This window comes from Panthera pardus, unplaced genomic scaffold (genome assembly GCF_024362965.1).
Source record: "Panthera pardus isolate Hobbes unplaced genomic scaffold, ASM2436296v1 HiC_scaffold_7, whole genome shotgun sequence".
Classification (NCBI taxonomy): Eukaryota; Metazoa; Chordata; class Mammalia; order Carnivora; family Felidae; genus Panthera; species Panthera pardus.
In genome coordinates this window covers 38,802,445-38,828,708 of record NW_026527002.1, presented here as the reverse complement: position 1 = coordinate 38,828,708, position 26,264 = coordinate 38,802,445, and the positions used below count along the sequence as shown (strand labels likewise).

General features: G+C 38.3%; 1 long non-coding RNA gene across 2 annotated transcripts; it reads right to left on the bottom strand.

The window, feature by feature from the left end:
• Positions 1 to 25,806, bottom strand: LOC109269485 (uncharacterized). 2 transcript variants are annotated; one of them, XR_002081096.2, is made up of 3 exons: positions 25,727 to 25,806; positions 18,999 to 19,117; positions 1 to 198 (listed from the first exon to the last, which is right to left on the bottom strand). It is a non-coding gene; the product is annotated as an uncharacterized LOC109269485 (long non-coding RNA). The 2 variants fall into 2 exon arrangements; XR_008419978.1 differs by lacking the exon at positions 25,727 to 25,806 and having other exon boundaries at positions 18,999 to 19,140.
• Positions 25,807 to 26,264: the final 458 nt, after the last annotated feature.

Below are 26,264 nucleotides of genomic sequence, written 5' to 3'. Positions count from 1 at the left end.
GATATATTTTTTAAGTTTTTTTAAAAATCCAAACTACACAGAAGTAAGTCGAACAAAAATTTGAAGTATCTCTTCGTGTGCTTATCTCATCCCTTTGCCAGAAGTTATTGATGCTGCTAATTTATTCCAGACTTTCTCTATCCATGTACAAATGTACCACATTGACTGATGTTTCACTGTTTCTCAAAGGCATGGTCTCTGGAATGGAAGATAATAAAAGAAAATTAATTAATATTAATTGAATAATTACTCTGTGCTACTAACAATTTAGTTTATCATTCCAGAGTGTTATTTTCACCTGAATTTTTTTAGAGAAATTATAAATTAAAACAAAAATTAGGTAGTATGGAATAGAAGACGAAATATTCATTGCTTAAAAAGATGATGTAATGGTGCTTTAGGAAAATTTCTTCAGTATGGGACATTTGGGTATGTGACCTTACATGCCTCATCACCCTGCCCATTTACCATGATTGTTCTCTACCTGTAGGGGCTATTCATTAACAAAAAACCTGTCCTTATATTAAGGGCAAGACTGTTTTTTGTATCTAATCTAAATAATAAGGTGTGTGGTAAGTAGATGTCACCATTCCTATAAAAAGATGGAGTTTCCTTTGGAAAGAATGTACATCTACTGAGACAGAAAGCAATGTTAGTATTAGTATTAATCTAACAACCAACTTTACTGAGTAACTACTATGTGCCAGGAACTGTTCTGGGTGAAGGAAATAGAACACTAAACAGGACAAGGAAAGCTACTATTCTAACTGAGCTTACATTCAAATGAGGAGAGGTAAGCAGTACAAATAAATAAGCGGAAGGAAAGCACTGAAGGTGATATGTGCAATGAAGAGAATTTCAGTAGGTTGATTTGACAGGATGTGAATTTTGAATTAGTAGGCCACAAAAGGCCTCTTAAGATGAGGTGACAGGAAGTGGCATGAGGGTGAGCCTTCTAGGCAGACGGGAGAGCTGTCACAAGTGTACTTAAATACAGTGAGCTTGGAACGCTCAGGTGACATGAGGTCCCAATGACTGAAGAGGCCAGATGCATAAGGATCTGTAAACAAAGGTGGGAAGTTGAGAGTTTAAATGCATTGGATGAGATACCACCTCACAGCTGTCAGAATGGCTAAAATTAACAACACAAGAAACAACAGGTGTCGGGGAGGATGGGGAGAAAGGGAAACGCTCTTGTACTGTTGGTGGGAATGCAAACTGAGGCAACCACTGTGGGAAACACTATGGAGGTTCCTAAAAAAACTAAATTGCTATGATCCAGCAATTGCACATTTAGGTATTTACCCAAAGAATACAAAAATAAAGATTCAGTGGGGTACATGCACCCCAATGTTTATAGCAGCATTATCTACGATAGCCAAACTACGGAAACAGTTCAGAGTCTATCGGGTGATGAATGGATAAAGAAGATGTTGTATATATCTATATCATTATCGATATCGATAGTGAAATATTACTCAGCCATCAAAAAAAATGAAATCTTGCCATTTGCAATGACGTGGGTGGCGCTAGAATGTATTATGCTTAGTGAAATAAGTCAATCAGAAAGACAAATACCATATGATTTCACTCACATATAGAATTTAAGAAACAAAACAGATGAACATATGGGAAGGGGGCAGGGAGAAGAGAGGGAAACAAACCACAAGAGACTCTTAACCATAGAGAACAAACTGAAGGTTGCTGGAGGGAAGTGGGTGGCAGATGGGCTAGATGGGTGATAGGTATTAAGGAGGGCACTTGTGATGAGCACTTGGTGCCATATGCAAGTGACAAATCACTGAACTCTACTCCTGAAACCAAAAACAAACAAAACAAACAAAATATGTTGGGAAGCCACTGGAGGATTTTAAGCAGAGATATAGTATGATGTGCTTCATGTTTTAGAAAATGACTCTCCTTTGTGGAAAAAGAATCACAGGAGGTCAAGATAGGTAAGGAGGTGGGTTAGGAGCCAACTGTGGTAAAACAGGCAACGATAATGCTGGCTGGACTTGGGTACCCAGAATCCAGTCCTGTGGTTCTCCAATCTCAAGTTGAGGGTCAAACACAGAAGGACCAAAGAATGAAGATCTGGGGGTAAGAGAAGAAAAATAGGGAAGAGCGGAGGTTGAGCTGTGATTATTATTACAACAATTACTATAAATTGCTGTATTTGTAAGCATTTGCGGAGCAGAGCCAGGAAATGTTCTGAGTATTATCTTGCACATTCCTTATGGCAACGCATGAGGTAGGTACTATTATTACCACCTTCTACAGCTGAGCACACTGAAGCACGGGGTGGGTAAGTAAACTGTCCGACCTCCTTGCAGGATGGGACGGAGACAATTCACATCTGGGAGGTTGGCCACCAGCCCCACATTCTAACACCCTCCCCGAACCATCTGCAAAAGGCAACGGAGGCAATGCTTGCTCTACTCTCCAGAAGGCATAGAGAGATCAGAAGGATAGGTGTTCCTGAGCCCGGTGTGTGTCAGAGCACCCCTGCCATGGCAACTTGGGAAATAATGGCTGTGCATACAGGTAAAGAGATTTGATTGACTGAAAACACACCGTGGTGGCAAAAGGATCTATGAGAATTGAGAGACACCAAGGAAGGGAGACTTCCTCTTGGACCCGGAGACCCGCGAAATTCTGTCAGGCACTACCTCTCAGGGACTCTTAGATCAAACACTTCTCTTCATGCAGGGTCACCAGATTCAAATGGTGATGTGTCCTGGCCACTGCCGGTCAGTGGACGGACCAAGAGATGAAGACAGACCAGCTTTCTGCATTTTAACAGTGAAACTTTATGGTTGAGACTCACTGAGCATGACTCTGCAGACAAGATTTTCCAGTTCTCCTCTGCTTGGAGCAAATAGCTATAGCTGAACAATGTCACTTCACCAGTAAGTTTAAAACCCAGTTTTTAGCCAACTAGGTCTAGCTACTTTCTTCACCACAGCATACTACCTCTTCAAAGAATAAACACATGCCATGATTTGGAATAATTTACTATCCCTTACATCACTTTTGAAATAGAAGTTCCCACAAATACACTGAGTGAAGGCAGAATTATCAGAATCAGAATTTTAAAAATTGGTTGCCTCTAGTTCAAAGGAGATAGTGGGGGGGGGGGGGGGGTGCGTGGGTGGCTCAGTCGGTCGAGTGTCCGACTTTGGCTCAGGTCATGATCTCACGGTTCGTGGGTTCGAGCCCTGCGTGGGGCTCTGTGCTGACAGCTCAGAGCCTGGAGCCTGCTTCCGATTCTGTGTCTCCCTCTCTCTCTGGCCCTCCCCTGCTCACGCTCTGTCTCTCTCTCTCAGAAATAAACATTAAAAAAATTCAAAGGAGATAGGAATTTATAGGGATTGGAATGTATAATGATCAGTATTTGCCATAATACCTTAGCAGTGCCTTTTAATCATACTACAAATACCTAAGTCCAAAAGATCATCAGAAACGAATACTAGTGGAATATACTATTGGAGTACTAGTCCCAGTGGAGTCATATTATTGACACTAATCTACTGTGTTGTGGGTTGAATTGTGTCCTCCCTAAAAGATAGGTTGAAAATCCAACTCCTGGTACCTGTGAGTGTGACCTTATTTGGAAATAGGTCCAAATCCTTGCAGATGTAATTAAGATACATATTCAGATGAGGTCACTCTGGAGTAGGATGCACCCTTATTCCAATCTGACTGGTGTCCATATTAGAAAAGAAGAGACACAGGGGTGCCTGGGTGGCTAAGTCAGAAACTCTTGATTTCGGCTCAGGTCATGATCTCACGGTAGTGAGCGTTGAGCTCTGTGCTAGACGTGCAGCCTGCTTAAGACTCCCTCTCCTTCTTCCTCTGCCCTCCCGTGTTTGCTCCCTCTCTCTCTATCTCAAAAAAAAGAGAGAGAGAGAGAGAAGAGAAAAAAGAGATACAGAAAGAGTCGTGCAGGAGAAGAAACATCATGTGAAGACACAGATACACATAAGGAAGAAGGTTCCTTGTCACGATGGAGGCAGAGAGTAAAGTCATGCTGCTGCAAGCTAAGGCATGGCTGGGATGACCCACAACCATCAGAAGTGAGAAGAGAGACAACATATCCTGCTGACACCTTATTTCTGGACTTCTAGTCTCTTGTGAGAGAATAAATTTCTGTTACTCTAAGCTACTGGAGTTAGCGGTAATTTGCTACAGCATTTTTAGAAAAACGATAACGCGTACTGCTAAAGGAATCCTAAGAGACTTCACCTTACTTCAAGCTACATGGTCATTCACATCAGGATGGAAATCACCGTTGCTTCCATTTTCACTAGCCTTTGAAGATAGACACGGTATCCGTTTACTCTTTCTTTTCATAATGTTAGAAATGAATTGCTTTCCTTGTTATTTCAACCCACACAAACCCCTAAGAAATACTACTTAATTCATAGTTTGGTCAGGTAAGTATCATGGATCTTGCTCATGCTGGTCTGGGGGCATGGTTTCCTCCTAGATCCAGTGAGAAGTCACCCTTAATGTCTTCAAAAAATACATTATCTTCTGAGTCTTACAAAATGTCCGAATAAAACAAAGTCAAGAGGAAAAAATAAAAGCAATTTGGGATCTCATATTTCCATGTCTGCCCTGGAACACTTCCCCGTCTTCCTGCCTCGAACACTGCCGTGGACAGTGGTACCCTCTCACCCAGAATCCTCTTTACAACATAGTGTTCAGAGAACGAACAGCCGAGATGCCTTCAAAAGTATGTGTTGAGAAGAAGAGGCTGTTTTGTCCTGGAGAACGGATGGGGGGACGTAGGGAGTTTCAGAAACCTACTCATTCAGAAGGGGTCTGAGGAAATTGTGAGGCTGGACGATTTACTCAACCGGTCTATACCTCCGTGTACTCTGCCCTACAAGGTGGCAATAAACAGTACCCACCTCGTGGGTTGCTATAAGGAATGTGCAAGATAATACTCAGAACATATTTAGAATTCTCGTATTTGCTGGTGAAAATATGAAATGCCACTTTAGAAAAAACAGTTTGGCACTTCTTCAAAAGGCTCAACAAAGAGTTACCACAGGACCTGGCAATCTGCTTCCAGGCCTATACCCAAGAGAAATGAAACCCACGTCCCTGCAAACGCTCGCACAAATGTTCGTACCGGCATTATTCACAACAGCCAAAAGGGGGAAACAAATTCAGTGTTCGTTAATTGATGAATGAGGAAACAAAAGTTGTGTTTCCATACAGGAGAATGTAGTTTGGAAATAAAAACTAAAGTGCTGATACATGTGACAGTACGGGTAAGTCTGGAACACTTTGGCTAATTGAAAGAAGCCAGTAACAAAAAACCAAATATGATTCCATTTACGTGAAATTTCCAGAATAGGTAAAAGCCATAGAGACAGAAAGTAGACTTGTTTCCAGTGACTGGAGGAGAGGAATGAGGAAGCACGGGGATATTAAAAATATTCTAAATTTAGGGACCGTCCGGGTGGCTCAGTCGGTTAAGCAACTCTGCACAGTGCAGAGCCTGCTTGGAATTCTTCCTCTCTGTCCCTCCCCCATGCTCGGTCTCTCTCTCTCTCTCTCTGAAAATAAATAAATAAACTTAAAAAATGATTTTTAAAATGTTTAAACTTAGATTGTGGTGATAGTTGCACAATTTTGTCAATATACTAAAATCTACTTAGCTGTATACTTTTTTTAAGGTGTACATGTTTTAAAATACATATACATTATAAAATGATTACCACAATCGAAATAATTAACATGTTCATCACATCACAGAGATTTCTGTGAGTGTGAGAGAAAAGTTAAAATCTACTCTCTTAGCAAATTTTAAGTAAACAAAACAGTATAATTAAGTACAGCCATCACACTGTTAGATCTCCAGAATGTATTCATTTTGCAAACCTGAAACTTTATATTCTCTTATGAACTTTTCTCCATTTCTCCCCACCCCACCCCCAATCCCTGATTACCACCATTCTGTTCTCTGCTTGGATGAATTCGACTTTTTCAGATTCCACAAGTAAGTGAGATCATGCAGTATTTGTATTTCTGGGTCCGGCTTATTTCCCTTTAGCATAATGCTCTCTGGTCTCATCCTTGTTGTCATAAATGGCAAGCTTTCTTTGTTTTTTAAGGCTGAATAATATTCCATCTCTATACATACCACATTTTCTTGATGCATTCATATGTCAATGCTTAGGTAGACTACATTTCACGTCTATTATGAATAATGCTGCAATGAACATATCTCTTCCAGATACCAATTTCATTCCCTTTAGAATATACTGGGAGGTTGGGTTGCCAGATCATGCAATAGCTATATTTTTAGTCTTTTGAGGAACTCCATACTGTTTTCCAAAATGAAAGTACCAATTCCTACTAACAGTGCACAAGGATTCTTTTTCTCCCCCACATTGTCACCAACACTTCATTTTTTGTTTTGTTGTTGTTGTTGTTGTTTATATTTTTGAAAAAGCCATTTGAAGAGGCATGGGGTGATGACTCATTGTGATTTGGATTTGCCTTAACCTGTGATCAGTGATATTGAATGCCTTTTTATATACCTCTTGGCCATTAGTATATATTCTTTTGAAAACTGTCTATTCAGGTCCTTCGCCCATTTTTTTCACTGGGTTATTTATTTCCTTGCTACTGCATTGTTTTAGCTCCTTATATATTTTGTATATGAACTCCTTATCAAATGTATGGTTTGCAAATATTTTCTCCCATTCCATGCGTTGTCTCTTTACTCTGTCGATTGTTTCCTTTCTTGTGCAAAAGCTTTTTAGTTTGATGCAAACTTATTTATTTTTGCTTTTGTGGTCAGTGTTTTGTTGCCATATTCAAAAAAACCATTGCCAGACCGATATCGAAAAGATTTTCACCTATGTTTTCTTCCAGTAGTTTTAGTTTCAAGATCAATATTTATTAAATAATATTTATTATCAATATTATCAAATGGGTAAATGGTATCATATGTGAACTATATGCCAATAAAGCTGGGTTTTAAAAATCAATTCAAAAAAAGAATAAGTCAATGACTTATAAAAGATTATACTTGGGGTGCCTGGGTGGCTCAGTCGGTTAAGCATCTGACTTTGGCTCAGGTCATGATCTCATGGCTCGTGAGTTTGAGCCCTGCACTGGGCTCTGTGCTGACAGCTCAGAGCCTAGAGTCTGCTTCAGATTCTGTGTCTCCCTCTCTCTCTGCCCTTCCCCTGCTCATTCTCTCTCTCTCTCTCTCTCTCTCTCTGTCTCTCAAAAATCAATAAACAGTAAACATTTTTTAAAATAAAACAAAAGATTATACTGTATTTTAATGTAACAGAAAAAATAATTTAAAACTGTGTATTCACTGGGATGCCTGGGTGGTTCAGTTGGTTAAGTGTGTCTGACTTCGACTCAGGTCAATATCTCATGGTTCATGAGTTTGAGCCCCACATGTCTGTCTCCCTCTCTCTCTCTCTCTGCCCCTTCCCCACTTGAGCTCTTTCTCTCTCTCTAAAAATAAATAAATAAGCTTTAAAAACAAAAAAATCCCAAAATTACTAGCCACATTTACAGAAAAATGAGCAAACTTAAAAACAAAAAACAAAAAAACTGTGTATTCATTTCCTAGAGCCGCCATAGCAAAGCACCACAAACCGGGTGGCTTAAAACAACAGCAATTTCTTATCCCACAGTTCTGGAAGGCTAGAAGTTCAAACTCCAAGTGTCAGCCAGATTGGTTTTTCCTGAGAAAGAATCTTTTCCTTGCCTATTTCCTAGCTCCTGGGGGATGCCAATCATCTTTGGCATTCTGTCTTATACGTGCATGCCTCAGTTTCTGTCTTCATATTTATATGGCCATCTCCTTGTCTTCGTATGGCCACCTTCCCTCTTTGTCTCTGTCTTCTCTTCTTATAAAGACACCAGTTATATTGGATTGGGGCCTAGCCTTAAGATGTCATCTTAGTCTAATTACAGCTGCAAAGACCCTCTTTCCAAAGAAGGTCACATTCACAGGTACTGGGGATGAAAACTTTGACATCTTTTGGGGGGACAAAACTCATTCTGTAACAGACTGTCAGTTATTTCAATTGATTCTCTTATCTAGTCCCTTGTTTTCAATAGTTCAATGTTAAGAATGAAGTAGGTACTAAATAAATATTCATTGACTGATTAAACCATTCAATCTATAGAGCTGTCTACTTTAATTTGAAAGACCTTTAGGGATAGAGTCTATAATCTTACTTGAATTTATGTCCTAATGTTTAATTAAAGGAGTACTTCCTTCTAATCAAAGGCTTTGCATTTGCATTCTTTGCCAAAATAACTAGCTGATGGATTGTTTGCTGAATTGATCCAATCAGTCATTTAGGTGGAACTCTGTTAACTGGTGAACTCAGTCAGAATGATCTTGAAGGTATAGCCATGTTGACTCACCTTCTTTTAAAACAGTTTAAGCTCATTTACTCTTGCTTTGTCCTCTGTGGAGACAGAGAATGTTCTTCTGATAATAATCCTTTATCCTTCTAATATCCAGGCCAAACAATCCCAAATTCTGTAACCTTTCATTTGAGTCCATATATGGATTTTTAAGACCCACCAAATACATAAGAAATATTTATCTGATAAATTTTATTTAAAATGTAACTAATTACACAGCCCTCTATACCTATGTTACTCTACATTAAAAAGAAAAACACACAAAAATTTCACTTAGACTTCTTCAAATATTGTATGCTTGTTGAAAGACTTTTTTTACCATGGATCGTAAGCCATTTGCTATTTTTTAATCTATATTACCGCCCCCCACCAGCTTTCTTGAAATTTCTTCCATGATTAAAAGGCATAATCATCTTCTAAGATTAAAAAGCATAGCTTTGGACTACCGAAAGTAAAATATTTGGCTTCAAAATTTTTCTGTTTATCATTATAAACAAACATATACCTTTTTTTGAAAATTCCGGAGGTAATTGACTAAAACATACTTTCACTTGTACTTTAATTCTTAATTATCTTGCAAAAGGAAGTTACGCATAACTTCTTTGTTCATGTATGTTGAATGTTAAGTCAATACTAGAAAACCTGTTCTGAAATATGTTAGAGATCGCCCATCTACTCTTTGTATTTATATCACTACCTGGGTCTTCATTGCAGCTTACATTTCATTTTAAGTAGGTTGAACATAAAATAAATTTGAATATTAGGCATAAGTGTGTGTTGTTTGGGAGGAACCATTTTACTAAATATATTCAGAACCATAAAATATTTTATTGATTCTGGTTCATTTACAGAACAGGAAGTAGAAATGGAGCCAATCATTTTAAGGGCTGTAAATGGCTTTTTAGAGCATTCCAAATGTATAGGAAAATATCTAAATGTATTTCATCTTGTTTCTGAGAAACATTTTATTTAATTTAGAGCAATTAACTATGAGAAAGAATCGATGTTTCACTAGATAAAGAGGAAGATTTTCTTTATATGTGGCATGAAGAGAAGGTTTACAATGATTTTTTTTCTCTTTTTTTCTTTCTTTTTTTTTTTTAACTTACAGTCCTGTGAATGGGAATCTCTCCCAGTGCTGAGTATCATTGATCCTGTCTCCATTTCTGCCTCCTGGATTCTGTTCCCAGCCCCTATCCGTCCTGCCTTCTTCTCTGGTTCTCAACTGAATTCTCTTACAGTTACAAGCCAGTTATAGGCTAACTTCACTAGGGAAACTTTTTGTACTGAATACCAGGGCATTTGCCTGGATTCGAAGAGGGGACAGGGAAGGAATGATCTGGTCTGTTATCGCTGGACTGATGGTCTCATAAAGCACTATACACAATGTACTATCTTTTACTAGGAAGTAGACTTAAGATTTATATTTTTCTCCTAACATGAACAACAAGCGGAGGCTTTATGTGCAGTTGTATTAGGATCTCTCAACAGTAACAACAACGGACGTATGTGGAGCTTTTAACAGAATTATTGTTGGGGTAATTCAGATGAAAATCAACGAGGGCCTTCCTTAGAGTCTCCATTTTAGGTGCAACTATGTCCCTCTCCTGAAATGAGAGTATTTTGAAAACAGAGGTCATGACCCACTCATCCCAGTATCTTCAGTGCCTAGAAAATATCTTCAAAATTGGGAATTCAATGAATACTACTTATTGGTGTTTTGCTTCTGCTTTTGATTGCATATATCACAAATAAAGCTCAAACCTTCTGAATACTCTCCCCCTTCCAGAGGTAAAAGCTATTATGAATGTAATGTTTATTTTTCCTGAAGATATTTTTATACTTTTTTAATATAATAGATCATATATCCATATACAGGATGATACTGATTTAATAAGTAATTACACCTTATATGAATGGTATCAGATAATAGATGCTATTTTATAACATTTTTGTTCAACATCACATTTTCAAAATATGTCCATGTTGGAATGCTTGTCTCTCTAGTTAATTGATTTTAACTACGGCCTAGTAACATTATTTGACTATACTTAAATGTTGAATTTTGTCAGATGCTTATGTGTCCATTCATATATTTACATTTTTTTCCCCTTTAATCTGGAAATATGATGTGTTGTGTGAATACACTTGTTTCTGGTGGGAAATCATCTTTGCATTTCAGGAATGCATGCTATATTCTCTTTGGTCTGATATTAATATTTCTAGAATAACTTTATTTTGGTCATGATTTTCAGAGTACATACTCAACTATTTGTTCCATTTCTTGATTATTAATTCTTCTATATGTTCTCAGTAACACATTTTTAGTCTAGTTTGAGACTAGACTTTGATACTAGACTAGACTCTTTTAATAAGAGAGTTGAATACGTTTATACTTGTGATTGACATACTTAGCTGTATTTCTATTTTTTCCATTTTTTGCTTTCCAATTAATATTTTGTATTTGCATTTTTTCTCTAACATTCTTCCACTTATGGATCATTAATACTTTCTAATGCTGTTTAGTTTCTATATGATTTGGAGGCTATTGATTTCATTTCTTTTAGTAGTTACTTTAAATTTTTGACAGAAAAACTTAGTTTAAGAGCTTTAAAAACTTAGTTAAAAACTTCAGCTAAGAAATGGTGAAGATATTAGAGAAAATATTTGTAAAACATTATATCCAGAAAAGGACTTGTATTCAGAATATACAGAGAACTTTCTAAACTGAACAATAATTAGAAAACAAAGCCACCCAGTTTAAAAGATGGGTAAGCAATCAGAATAGACACTTCACCAAAGAAGATAAACAGATGGCATAAATGAAACTATAGTGATGAATATATGTCATTATGCAAATTGTTTTTAAATAATTAATAATTACTTAAAGTTATTTATTAATTCAAATCCCAGAGAACTGTACAACACAAAGAGAGGATCTTAACATAACTATCGACTATACTTAATAATAATATATTGGGGTGCCTGGATGGCTCAGTCTGACTCCTGATTTTGGCTCAGGTCATGATCTCATGGTTGTGCCATCAAGACTTATGTCAGGCTCTGTGCTGGGTATGGAACCTGCTTAAGATACTCTCTCCCTCTCTCTCTGCCTCTCCCCTGCTCATGCATACTCTCTCAAGATTAAAAAAAATCAATATTGGTTAATTCATTACAACAAATATACCACATTAAAGCAAAATGTTAATAATAAACCAAACTCTGCATGTACACAAGGGGTAGGAGTAGGTAGGTATATGGAAATCTATGTACAATCTGTTCAATTATTCTGTAAATCTAAAACTGTACTAAAATAACACAGTTTATTATTTATTTTTTTAATTGTTTTAGGTCATCTATATACATAAGATGTATAATAAGATACATAAAATTATCTATATACATAAGTTAATCTCTTTATGGAGAAATAATATTGTTTTTAACAAATGGTAATAGAACATCTATATGCCAAAAAAAGTGAACTTAAACCGTTACTTAATACCATACAAAATATCTAGCTTAAAAAGGATTATAGACCTAAATGTATAACCTAAAACCATAAAACTTCTGGAAGAAAACACAGGAGAAAAATGTATGTTAGGTTAGGCAATAATTTCTTAGTTTGCACAAAAAATGCAAATCATAAAAAAAAATGGATAAATTGGAATTCCTCAAAATTTAAAACTACTTTTCAAAATACACTGTTAAGAAAATTAGAAGATTGGGGTGCCTGGTTGGCTCAGTCAGCTAACGTTAGACTCTTGATTTTGGCTCAGGTCATGATCTCACAGTTCATGGGATCAAGCCCCACCTTGGGCTCTATGCTGACAGTGTAAAGCCTACTTGGGATTCTCTTTCTCCCTCTCTCTCTGTCCCTCTCTTGCTCATGCTCTCTCTCTCTCTCTCTCTCAAAAAAATAAATAAATTTTTTAAAAAGAAAAGAAAAATAGAAGACACAAACTGAGAAAATATTTGAAAAATAAATATCTGATCAGCGACTTAAATCTAGAATATATAAGGAACTCCTACAATTCACTGATAAGTAGACCAAAAAGTGTCTTTAATAGTCAAAAGATTTGAACAGACAGTTCATTTAAGAAGTGTGGATAGCAAATATGCACATAAAATGATGCTCAACACCATCATTCATTACAGAAGTACAAATTAAAAACACAATGAAAAGGCACTGTATCTCTACTAGAATGACAATTAAAAACAAAAACAAAAACAGACCAGACCAAATCCTAGAAAAGTATGAAGTAACTGGAACTTTTGTACATTGTTCTTAGGAATGTAAAATAGTACAGTTGCTTTGGAAAACAATTTGGTAGTTCCATATAAAGTTAAATATTTACCTACCCTAAAACCCAGCAATTACACTTCTAGGCCTTTACCCTTGAGAAACAAAAACAAATGTCTACATGAAGACCTGTACATGAATGTTCATAGAAGAGTTGCTACAAATGGCAATAAAACAGAGATATCACAAGTTATAATACATATCCATACAAGGAAAGATATTTGGCAATACTGTTCATTGCTTTACCAGCTTTTGGGAGGGGCAGAATGTGATAGGATCATGGATCCCAGGGATCCCTTGTGCTACACCCACACTTGCTACAAAATGGATGCATTGTTGTGAGGTGATTTGTGTGATCTGTTTCACCGAATTAGACAATCTATATCATCTGAGAATCTAAGGACAGGAAGGATAAACTCTACCCAGAAGATATGTCAATTCTAGCCAAAATGAAATGCTGCCCCTCCTGGGCAAGATAGGGACCCATGTAATCAAAAGGCAAGTTGGTCTCTTTAAGACATAGCGCAAAAACGGGCTCAGCTTTGGCCGCTGTGGTGGCAGATGACACCTTGGCCATAGCAGTAGCTCGATCAAGTTTGGAGGGTGGGAGTCCATTTGCATGGACTCTATCCCTGCCCGTATGGCTGCTCCATTCAGAAGACCACTGTTGCAGCAATGGATTAACTAATGACGACAGCTTCTGGCCAAAACAAAATCGCTGAGTCATTCTGGCTGCTTGGCTGGTTCCTCTCTTTCATGTTGGATATTCTCTGTTCCATACTAATTGTGACGTAAAGATACTCATGCCAGTTTCCCTAAGTCCAGGCACATGCTTCTTCTCCCGAATTCCTTCTCCTCAACCCTCCAGTCTCCATCCTCCCAGGTTCCTGGGCAACTAGCCAGACCATTCATCACTGTTCATAAGTCCATGTATACTCTTTGTTGGGTTACTTCACTTTCCACACGAAACAGATGTTCCACTCAAAGCTCTTCCCATTGGGAGGATCTCCTCACACAACTCTCTTTTAGGGCCACTCCTGAATAGTCCACTTTTAACTTTAACCCACATAGAAAATCAATTCATCCCTAATTTATGCTTGACCTTTCTCCTTCTTCCTCACCTTTCTTCTCCTTCCCCCCCCCCCCCCCCCCGGTGTAGCCAACATAGCGGATGATATGGAGTCCTGGGCCACGTGCTGTTGAAGGCTTCCTGTAGTTCTGGCCCCAATCTTGTCTGATCCCCCTTCCACATTATTAATGGATTGCACCGAGCCTTCCTGACATTATATCATGATGGCTGTGACAGAACACAGCTCATAAGAGTCAGCTCTGATCACTTGGTTATTTGAGTTTCCATGATCAGATGCTTCTTCTCATCAGGACTCAGGAACACTCCAGGGGCTATTTTTAAAGTGGAGTATAGTTTCACTTCGGCAGAGGTCATGGCCTCCCTCTGAAAACTTAGGAATCTTGGTTGTGATTTTCCTATTGGGGCTTGCCTTAAATTCGAGAGACTTTTCGTACCACAGACAGCTTTAATACCATTGGCAGCTTTAATACCATTGGACTTGCAAGGTTATATGAAGGTTAAGTGGTCCATGTGGCCAGACCACTTGCCCCACAGCCTAGACCTGCTGCAGTACCTTTTCCTTCCTGGGCCAGACTTGGTAAATAAATCACAGCAATTTTCTCAAGTGTGAATACGCTTCCTCCAGAATGCAAGAAGGCCTACCAAGCACTGTGCTTTCTTCTCGCTGATGGCAAAAGCCATCTAGTTCCATGGTCCAGATAGTTACTTACTACTTCCCTTAAATCTCTTAATTCCTGAGATATTATTCTTGCCAGTGTGTTCTTTTCTACTAGTATCAAATCCAGGGTCATCACCGGAAAGAAATTTAATTCTTTCACTGCTACATCAACCTGGAGATATCAGGACTCCACAGACCAGCAGTGATGGAGTTCTCACTGTCAGCTGGTCAGGAAGTAATCCAGCTTTAATTTCCCATTGTAGAGTCTGCTTCCTGGGACCACTTCCCATCCCCAATGGTCCTATGTCAGGCTCCCTGGAAACAGACTCAGAGACAGAGATTTGCACGCTGAAGAGTTTTTGAGAAGTTCTATAAGTAGAAAGGAAAGCAGCACAGGGCAGGAAGAAAGTTGAAGTGAGATGCATTTGTAGCATAGACCTCAGCAGATCCCATGAAGTGTTAGGAAGTTGGATGACACTTCAGAGTTGTCCAATTCTGGGGAAAATAAACCAGACTTTTGTATTCCCACATCAACCAGTTATTGAATATAGGCTACTTCTGAAAAAGGGCCTACTCACTCTGAGCAGCAATGGAATTTTTTTTCTTGTAAGTCTAAAATTGGGGTGCCTGGGTGGCTCAGTCAGTTAAGCATCCAACTCTTTTTTTTTTTTTAATTTTGTTTAACGTTTATTTATTTTTGAGACAGAGAGAGACAGAGCATGAACAGGGGAGGGGCAGAGAGAGAGGGAGACACAGAACCGGAAGCAGGCTCCAGGCTCTGAGCTGTCAGTCCAGAGCCCGACGCGGGGCTCGAACTCACGGACTGCGAGATCGTGACCTGAGTAGAAGTCGGACGCTTAACCGACTGAGCCACCCAGGCGCCCCTAAGCATCCAACTCTTGATAGCGGCTCAGGTCATGATCTTGCCATCATGGGATTGAGCCCCATGTAAGCTTCCACATGCAGCATGCGTCCTCTCAAATAAAGATTCTCTATCTTTATGCCCCTCACCCCTCTTGTGCTCTCTCTCTCTCTCTCTAAATACATAAACATTTTTTAAAAATAAAATAAAATTTTTTTAAGTCTGAAATTATTCAAAATTATTTTTGCTCAGATCACAAAGCCCTTAACCTACTCTGGCTACACATTAACCACCCCTATTTTATATTTTGTACACACATACATTGTATTTTCCAATTAGTATATTATTGAATTTACTCATTTGCTCAAATTTTGGGTCAAAATTATCCCTCCTGCTTAGTGGTTGTTTTGGTGTCTGATTGTTGCAATCTCTCTTAGTCTTTGTGTGCCTGAAATGTCTTCATTTTGACCTCAATATTAAATGATAATTCAATTAGGTATAAAATTCTATGTTGGTAGTTTTTTCCTAAACTGATTATATTGGTGCATCTCTGACATATACTGTTTCTGAGAAGTTTTTCTCTGAGAGTTATTCTTCCTTTGCATTTGCTGCAATGTATTCTTTTCTTTCTGCAACTGTTGTTAGATGTATACAGGAGCCTGTCCTTGTATTCTCCAGGTTCTTAAATATTCTTTCATATACATACTTCTCATCTCTAACACCACTGCTTTCTGGGTGAATTATTTATTACTCTCTTCCAATTTACTAATTCTTCCTTGCCTGTGTCTAACCTAGAGTGTATTCAGGGGCATCTGGGTAGCTTGGTCTTTAAGCATCTGACTTTAGCTGAGGTCATGATCTCATAGTTCATGAGTTCGAGCCCCATGTCGGGCTGTGTGCTGACAGCTCAGAGCCTGGAGCCTGCTTCAGATTCTGTGTCTCCCTCTCTCTCCGCCTTCCTCTGCTCACACTCTGTCTCTCTCTCTCTCAAAAATAAATAAACATTAAAAAAAAAAAAAAACTTCAGAGTGTTTTCCACCTGTAGAGTTTTTACTTTCAGCGCCTATCATATTCATTTTCAGAATTTTTAACTAACTCTTTTTCATATCCAGCTCTTTTTTTGTTTCCTTTTATCCTGGGTTTTATTTAATTATTTCTTTGTTCTTTATGGATGTTATTCCTTTAGTCATCTCCCTGAACATCCTAAGCATATTTATTTTAAGCTACTTATCAGGTTGTCCTACTACATTAACTATGATGTACTGAATTAATATACAAGGTTTTTATTTTCTTGACTACTTTTTTAATAATAGGGTTTTTTTTTTTTTCCTTCTCCCTGTGGTTTCAGGAGCCATCAATGGTCTCCAGGATTCCTTTCTCTGTTTATTCCTCCATGTCTAGTTTTGTGGTGCTTTTACTCTGTCCCCCAAGTCCCTCATATCAAAGCCACATCTTTTTTATTTTTTTGAGTTTTTATTTATTTATTTTGACAGAGAGAATGAGCAGGGGAGAGGCAGAGAGAGAAAGAGAATCCTAAGCAGGCTCTGAGCTGTCAGCCTGGAGCCCAACGTGGGGCTCCGACTCACAAACCATGAGATCATGACTCAAGCCGAAACCAGGAGTCAGGCACTTAACCGCCCAAGCCACCAAGGTGCCCCAAGGCCACAACTTACATTGAAGACTAGATACTATAAAGCAGTTGCTGTCACAAAGTCATCTTGGGGCTCAATTCCTTTTCTGGTCACAAGCCTGTGTTTTTTTTCTTCTGTCTTCCACAGTTTCATATGAGCCAGATTTTTTCCCCCTTTCACAAGAGAGTGGCTTCTCACCCAGCCCTGATTTCAATTAGTGAGCTTGGTTCTTCTTTCTACCACCTTACAGGGAGCAATTTACTCCACAAGCATCAACTACCAGGCTTTGTGCCCAGAGAGAGTCAGGCCTGTTCCCTCATCTGTGCCTCTGCCGACTACCAATCGTTTCTATTTTGTATCTGTTCCACAGAGACCCTTGCTTTACTTTATTGTTTTTAGCACAGCTGTATCTTTTTAAATTTTACTTTAAAAATTTTATCTATCATCACTATGTATTTGGAACTAAGGAGTGCTTCGAAGTGTAAATTCACAGGACCATTTGTATAAAAGTCGATAAATATTTGTTTTGAAACATTTGTTGAATGAATAAACGAAATGCTCTTTGCATTGTTAGAAGTCCCCCAGGGCCTTTGTGCTAGTCTCTCAGCCTAGAATGAACTTTGCCTCTTTTCAATCCTACTCATTATTCAAATATTATTTCCCCTACAAAGATTTCCCTGATGACCATATGCCCTACACAAAATTAATTATTTTCACTCTGCTTTCTCCTTGCATTTATTACAAATCTTTTATAGCATATTTCATATCATATAACAATTATCTTTATGTCTGTCACCTCAGTTAATTGCAAAACTCCCTTATTTAACTCCGCATTCTTTGTGCCTCGCACAGTAGACTGCATTTTTACGTTTTCAAGTGTTTGTAAAGTGAATCGTTATGAACCACAGACCAAGAGAATATACTATTTTAATCATTAAACCGTCTCTTTTCTAATATATGCTCAAGATGTGAAAATTTTTTATGTTGACCCAAGCAGTGTTAGGCCCATTTTATGTGTCACACCAATATGTGGGGAAGAATTTGTGATTTAAGTTCTACAAGGGCTGATCGGACCTTTAAAAGCAATAAAAGTGTACCGTGAAAAAAAGTTTTCCTTGTGTAACTTTAACCTCCTTGGCTTAGATGCCTGAAGGAGAAGCACTATGTCTTAAGTGTCTTTTTTTTTTTTAAAGAGAGAGAGAGAGAGAGAGAGTCCACCAGCGAGGAACAGGGACAGAAGGAGACAGAATCTTAAGCAGGCTCCGTGCTCAGCGTGGAGCCTGACGTGGGGTTCAGTCTCACGACCATGAGATCACAACCTGAGCCGAAATCAAGCGTTGGACGCTTAACAGACTGAGCCACCCAGGCGCCCGTAAGTGTCTTTTTATGTCTCTAATCCCAGGCATGGCAAGTGGCACAAAGTAAACCCGTAATGAGTGTTACTGAACTAAAACTGCAAAAGTTTTGCTGCCTATTACGGATAAATTGTCTCATTGTTATTCATACAATGTGTATAGAGCAAAATAGCAGCTATTATTAATAGAGATCCCCCTGCGTGCCGAGCACTGTTAACTATTTAAATTCAGTACTGTGTTTAACTGTTAAAATAACTGAGAAAGATATTTAATAATGGAAACCATTAATGAAAACAAGTAAAAAACCATACGCATGAGAATTAAAAGCACAGTGATATACCACTGTACAGAGCCTGCAATGGCTAAACATGAGCGATTCAAAAAGTATATTAAATAACCACTTTTCACAGATCAAAACGTTCTAGTTCAAAGAAGATAATTCGTCTGAAGCTACCTAGTGAATTCCAGCAATACTAAGGTCTGCACACAGGTCGGTCTGACTTCCAACCTCCCCTCTTTCCTCTCCACATTCTCTCTCTGAACCACATATGCTCCTTAAATTCTTACTCGTCGTTCCCTATTTCTGCTCAGTAACATCTTTGTGACATTCTCCGTTCACTATTTGGGCATAAAACTTAACTATAAATATGAGTGAAGAAAGAAGAAAGTAAAACTTCTCACACGGCTTTAGGAGATTGGCTGTCCTGTGGGTTTCGTGTTTTTTCTGTCTTCATATATGTTTAAATAATCGTCTAAAGGTCCCATCCAAGTCGGAGCAGACAGGCGCTTCCATGGTGCGTCTCAGGGCAAGAGACAACGTACCCTGAACGGCAAATGTGAAACAAGGAAGTGAAAACTACATGGAGACTGGGCCTCAGAAATGGCCCCACCCCCTCACAGCTGCAAAATCATGTCCGTGGCGAGGTTGCTTGGACGCACAAAGTCGCTTCGGGCGGACACGCCAAGTCGGTCACCTGAGACAGAGAGAGCGAGCGAGCTTGTTCACTGCTGCTGAAGAACAGGAAATAAGCTGGAAGAGACCCTCACTAGGAATTATGACAATGAGGGGTGTCATATGCTAAGCAGAATAAACTTCTTTATATTATTCCCCTACAGCCATAAGAGGATTAAGTCTTCGCTAGTTAACTTGTTATCTCAGTGATAGACTCTCCAATTGAGGGATTTTGATTTTCACCAAAAAAGGGACGGCTTCACAGAGTGATCCACCAGGGTGAGAAATGAGGCCACCCTTGTGCACGGCCCGATTTCCTGTGCCACCTTGGAATTTAGCACAAGCCCCGTTCTCCATTGAGGGGTTGGCCCTAACTCCAGCAAGCTCTAGCCCATTTAAGCAGTGAACGTTTTAAATCAGCGTAATTATATTTCACATGGCAATAAACACTCTCAGCGTAAGTGCGCGTAATTTGTCCCTTTGTCTGATTTCTTTGTTCCATTAGTTCTCTCCATGGTGAGCACAACATAACAGGATGTGTGATGATTCCCTAGAGATTACTCTTTCTCTCCCCCCCCCCCCCCTTTAAAAATGCTCAAGATGCTTGTTTTGTTTATTTGTTTATTTATTTTTTGAGGAAGGAAAAGAAAAAGAAAGTTGAATTTTCGCGACAAATCTCATCTCTGGCCATTGGGTTTGGGGAAAAAAAAAAATTGAGGCAGGTTACCCATGTGAAAAGTTGTTCTTCACTGCAGGAAACCAGGGTTTCCAGGTTTTTCTGCGTCTCTTCTCACTCTCTGTTGTATGGCCAGGCCTGAAGTTAGCCTGACTCCAGTGGGGGTGTCTGGCTTTGATTGGTATTCAAGTGGAGTGGTGAGTGTGTAAGGCTCTAATCCCTGCAACACATGGTAATTTTTTCATTCTCTCTCAGCCTCCACCTGTTCCATGGTCCAGTGGAGGACTGCAAATCCTATCAAGGGAGGGCAACCCGGCTAAGCCTGCCTCCCTGGCTTCAGTCCATCACATGTGCGCTCGGGCTGCAGAGCACCCAGCCAGCTGCAGCCCAACGATCATGTTATCAGATGACGGATGGCTTCATATCAGGTGTTTAAACTGACGAGCTGCCCCATCTGGTAAATGATTCGGGAAGTCTGGCCTTGCTTGATGAATGGGGAAAGTGACAATGCCAATCAGAGTGACCCCCGCAGCCTCCCTGCTGCTGCCCCAACAGCCACGGTGGCTTCTCCCCCACTGGTTGACTTTTTCAATTCTATTGTCACTCAGCTGAGGTTAGACCTACTGTCACTAAATTGTCACTAAATTATATCATTAATCCAAATATTTTCCTTGCAAGAACCTTCATAAAATGGATGCCAGGCCTCCAGCAGACTCACGGTCAGAATTAGAGGGCGAGACACAGGATCCGGTCCAATAATTTTTGAGGTGGTTTTGCATCCCTTTGCACGGCCTGTTTTGAAGTAAAGGTGGTTATTTTGGAGGAAACAGCCCATTTCACCCCACATCAAACCAGGATCCGCTATAACGAGCGATGCAAGAGAGCTCAACGTGCTGTGCGCGGATCTGAAGGATGCAAATCTTTCCCTGATATTAGTAGTCAAGTGCCAGGTGGTGTCTATGAACATTTGAAGGGAGTTCTCAGGATGGCTTTCCCAAAGTGTCCTTTTTGTTTGTTTGTTTCAAGTTGTCATTTAAATCCCAGTTAGTGAACATCTAGTGTCATCTCGGCTTCAGAAGTAGAATTCAGTGATCCACCACTTACACTTCACACCCAGTGCCAAAGTATCCCGATGACAGGGTTTGTGATTTGATGATCTGGTTTTCAAAAAGTCACGTTTTTAAGAACCTATAACGTGGGTTAACCGTTGCCCACTTTCGCCCAGTACGACAGTGCCTGTGGGGAATACGTATGCTTAAGGCTAGACTTACCAAGCACAAGACAAAATGGAAATTTCCATCAGTGGGATCGAAGTCACATCACCCCCTCCATGTTGTATTGTGAAGACACAGTCTATTTATAGATAGTCTATCATATCAATTACTCATCATAGCAAATATCAAATAATGAAGATGAAGCAGAATGCATGAACACTTCAAAAACAATTTTCTACGTAATATTTATTTTCATCAGCAATTCCAAATGACTGTGAAAGACTCACGAGCCAAGCGCCGATTGTTTTCTTTTTAATTTAAAAATATATTGTCACCCAGGTCTTTGATGAAAGTGCTGCTTTGTCCACCCCAGTGATAAAGCACATCATTTTTTGCAACCATGAACAGTGAATAAACAAAACAAAGGGGGAGTTTAATGGGAATGACAGCACAGCAGGTATATTTATGATTTAGTATCATTTCAGTTTTCATCCAGGAAAATTGTCAACCATTCCAGGAATAAAAAATAAAATGCTATGTACTGTATGGTATAACCTCTTTAAATTGGCAATTTGTAGCTGTTTGATAATTCATTCTTAAGCAAACCTCAACTGCTTGCTACCTGCTGTATTCATTAGCCTGTCCATCTTCCTATTCCCCATAGAGCGTGCAGAACTATGATTGTTAGAAAAATGTTGTGCTGCTGTGAGTGTTTCCTACTTAATACATGTATATATGTTTGCCACACATTTTTATGCAATTGTTTTAGAAAGATGAACAAACATTTTTTGGGGCGGGGGGGGGGCCTGGAAGATGGTTATTAATGCTTTCTGGATGTTTTGCAATGGATCCATTTTAGATAAATAATGTATTACACACTGTGTCATATGCAGTAGAATTTTTTTTATTCATCTATTGAGCATAACATGCAAAGCTCAATATAGAAACTACCAAATTTTAAGAGCAACAGCTCTCTGTATGTGGCACATTTGCAAATATGGGTATTTCAGGGTGCAAATTAAAATAGTTTGATGCACCATATCACACTTTCTCAATGAAAGGGAAACTTTCCTTGTGCTTACTATAAACACTTCATTTACACGTTTATTTGAGACTTTGTTAAATTAGATTATGTAAACACAGGCTGGATAGCAAGTCAGATTTAATACACATGAGTTTTAAAACTGACTTGCATGCTGAACATAAAAAGTATAAAGGACTTCACCAAGATTTATTGATTCATGTCAAGGCATCATTACTTTTCAAAGTGTGAAAAATGATCATATATTTATGACCTGCCGACTGAAGCTGTTTTGTGAATTAGCAAAAGCTCTGGAGAGGAGCAGCCTAATTGCATTATCATAGAATCAGAGATGGTTGTCAATTTCCCCCATTTAGCTTTTCTCCTTTAGTTTGTTAAAATGAAGGTGCCATACGTTGGTTGAATTCACTAATACCCTGATGAATGAGGTATTTTCCCAGTAGGCTCGCTACCAGTATAAACAGTGAATTAGGAATGATAGACCATCAATCATATCTCCTTCAAACAGATCTCTGCCCTGAGATTATTCATTATATATTAGGGCCACTTAAAAAGTTTTCACACCAGATTCACTGATGAAAAGATTTAAATTGTCCATAATCTTCAATGTCTCTTTTAGAAGCAAGAGTATGTGAAGTAGGTTACTTTCTTCATGAACACAGTTTTCCTTCGCTCTTTCGTTCCAATCGTATTATTTCTTAAAAAGAAAAAAATACTATTCACCTTATGTTGGTTACTGTTCTTTAATAATATCCTGATTCTGACTAGAGTCTGTTGTTTGGTGGCCTCTCCTCTTTATATTATCACACGTTAAAGGTAGTTCTCTGACAAATCCACAGCAACCGAATAGAAAATCCAGGCTTAAATAAATGCTCACTTACCTCTTATGTTTTTGGCATCTACAAGTTTAAGATGACCCGGTGATTTGTGCAGTGTTTTTTATGCAGAGGGTCAAAGCTTGCCCTCGGGCGCCCATGTATGGTTCCCCTGGGGTTTTGTCCCTTTAATGGAAATTACGCGTTCGCATCCAAGGGCAAGATTCCTCCCAAAGGGATTTATCCTGCCTCGATGTGCAAACATAATTCTCATTAAAATTAATAGGAATCGTACACATGCATCTAGGGAAGAAATAGACTCCTAGGTTCAGATCACCTCATTCTGTTTCATGCCAAGGATGACAGGGTCTGCCCTGAAGGTGGGCAGGTAGCCAAAGGTTGGAGAGCTCAGATAAGCAATCAGAACTTCCAGCATTCACCATGTGTGAGATTCGGCGATTTTTTTTTTTTTTTTTTTTTTTTTTTTTTTTGTCTTTGCAAGAGTTTGCACAGGAAGCCTAGCTAGACTCTTTCTGCTAAGCTTTTCTCCAGCATTACAATTATTTCCATTATTTCTTCTCCAGGGAGTTCAGGAAAACTGGGCATTGCTTATGCTTGATTCTCGGATTGAAGGTTTTGGATCGTTTGTATTTATCAGAATCATTGGACCATAATATTTGTCTATTCTCTCCTTTTGTAATGCTTCAAAAATACCTCTTATTTGACTGGATAAGTGGTATTTAACTCCTGGTGTGTTTTAGGGCCTGAGAAATCAGCTCTTTATTCGGGGGAAATGCAGCTTTAATGCACACATTGCTAAAGTTGTGTAAATTCAACCAAACAACCTTTGTAGACCAAATGAATCTATGTAGCATGAAAAAAAGAGTAAACTTAGCATTTGATTAATTTGATCATTTCTGTTGAAACCACATAAATCAGCTTGTAAAAAAAATATAACCCCAGTTTTCTGAAAAAAAAAGTGTCTAATTGAATTAATTTTAACTGAATAATTCCACCACCCCTAATATTACCACTCTGAAGCATATCAGCATTTCGAATTCTTCTCACCTTTAAAACCAGCATAGCATACAGGAAATATTAGTGCTTTTATTGATTTAGTTATATCAATGTTAGCAACGTATTTAACGTTAGGATTTTTTTTAATCTCCTTAGGAAGCAGATGATACAAACCAAAATTTGACATCAGCCAAATAGAGCACAAAATCTGTACTAAGGAAGGATATGTATATACAATGAATAGCTCAGTTAGAAGATATGATAGGTGACAGTTATCAGGTATCCTTAAAAGAAAAAAAACAACAGAAAAGTAGGACACTCAAGTGACTACATAAACAGGTAAATTAAACCTCTTTAATTTTCAGTTGCTATCAAATTGACCAAGTAGTTCATTGAATCATAAAATACCACCAAGCAAAACACATAAGCCAAGAGTTGAGACTCAGTTATATGATTAGTACAGTTGCATCAGAACCTTTTTATATCTAAGTAATGACTCAGAGGATATGGAAACAATCTAAAAGATACATAGAGGTAGATACCAACTTCAATGTTCCTTCCTATTGTCGGTGACACCCCTCTTTCCTGATTCTGTCTTTTACTGGATGCACCTTCTTCTAACATCCCCAGCTTTCATCATCAACTTGTTCTGCTCGCTATCTTCCTCGGACTCTCTTCCTCGGCTATGTGTTGCGTTCATGATCAAGCTTCAGCTACCATTTTGGTATCGGAGACTCCCAAATTGTTATATCACCTCTTAGCCACTTTTCTGAGTTCTAGAGCCTACGAACTGACCGTCTCAAACTCAATAGGGACAAAGAAGAACTTCCCTTTTCCTTTAGACTTATTTATACCTACTTCAACAATTCAGATTAATAATGACTGACACAAGGAAACAGAAAGGCCTTAGCAGTGCAAGTTACACCACATTCTGCAGAATATTGGCTATAAAACTAAGTCTATAAACTGAGACAGAGCACATCATTCTCAAAGAAACTAGATAAATTATAAATGTTGTATAAACACAGGTATAATTACTTGTTTTGAATGAATATGCATCTGCTTAAAATGATTTATCTCAAATTACTTGTGCAAGCTCTTTCTTCCTCCTCAAATTAAAGTATCACCCACAAAAAAAAAAAATATATATATATATATATTTTTTTTTTTTTTTTTTTTTTTTGGCTGCCATATATGCCCTAGCTAAAGAAATGAAGAGTTTCTTTGAAGTTTGCTAACACCATACGGCCTTTCAGATAGCGATTTCTAGATGTGGCTGCAATTGTTTCCTTTCATAGTATAGATGAAAGCAATCTACATATTAACCCTAAAAATTTTAGTATGTGTATAAACACTATTTTAGTCCCTTGCTGGTAGATAAATCAGCAAAAGTATCTAAATATGTAATTATCAATAATTACCAAATTATTCAATTTCATGCCAATGGACTTATAAGATTCAAATGGATAAGGACTACATGTGAATTTAGTTTTTATCTCTTTTTTATCTTATATGTTAGACTCCTTAAAAACTGAAAACAAACTGAGGGTTGATGGGGGGTGGGAGGGAGGGTGATGGGTATAGAGGAGGGCACCTTTTGGGATGAGCACTGGGTGTTGTATGGAAACCAATTTGACAATAAATTTCATATATTGAAAAAAAAAAGAAATAAAAGTAGCATATTAATACATACCAATCAAGAAGAAATTCAAACAATCCAATAACATGTAGAATAACAGTGGAAGTCCCTCTTCAGTACTCAGTCCAGTACCCTAGAGATAAACAAAGTAGTGGGTATCTACCTCTTTTGTCACTGCCATAAAACCAGTACCTTAGAACAATCACGAGTACATGTAAGTATTCACTAAATATTTGCTTACATTAATTGATATCCTTCCAGTTATTTTGTGTACATTTGCATATATATTCGGCATTAATATGAACATAATGTGCATACTATCCTTTGTTGTTGTTATAATTCCATCCATCTCTCCATTTATCTATTTCATTACTTTTAACGATTGCATCATTTTCCATAGTATAGAGGAATCACAATTTATTTAATCGTTCACCTTTATATTGTGCCTTATATTTTTCTGCTGTAACCAATGCTGCAATGTTTATGTACATGTGGAAATATTTTTTCACAACAGATTTCTAGAGATGGAATTTCTAGGTCAAGAACATATAAGCATCTACAGTTGTTCCAATATATACTCTTACCAGTAACA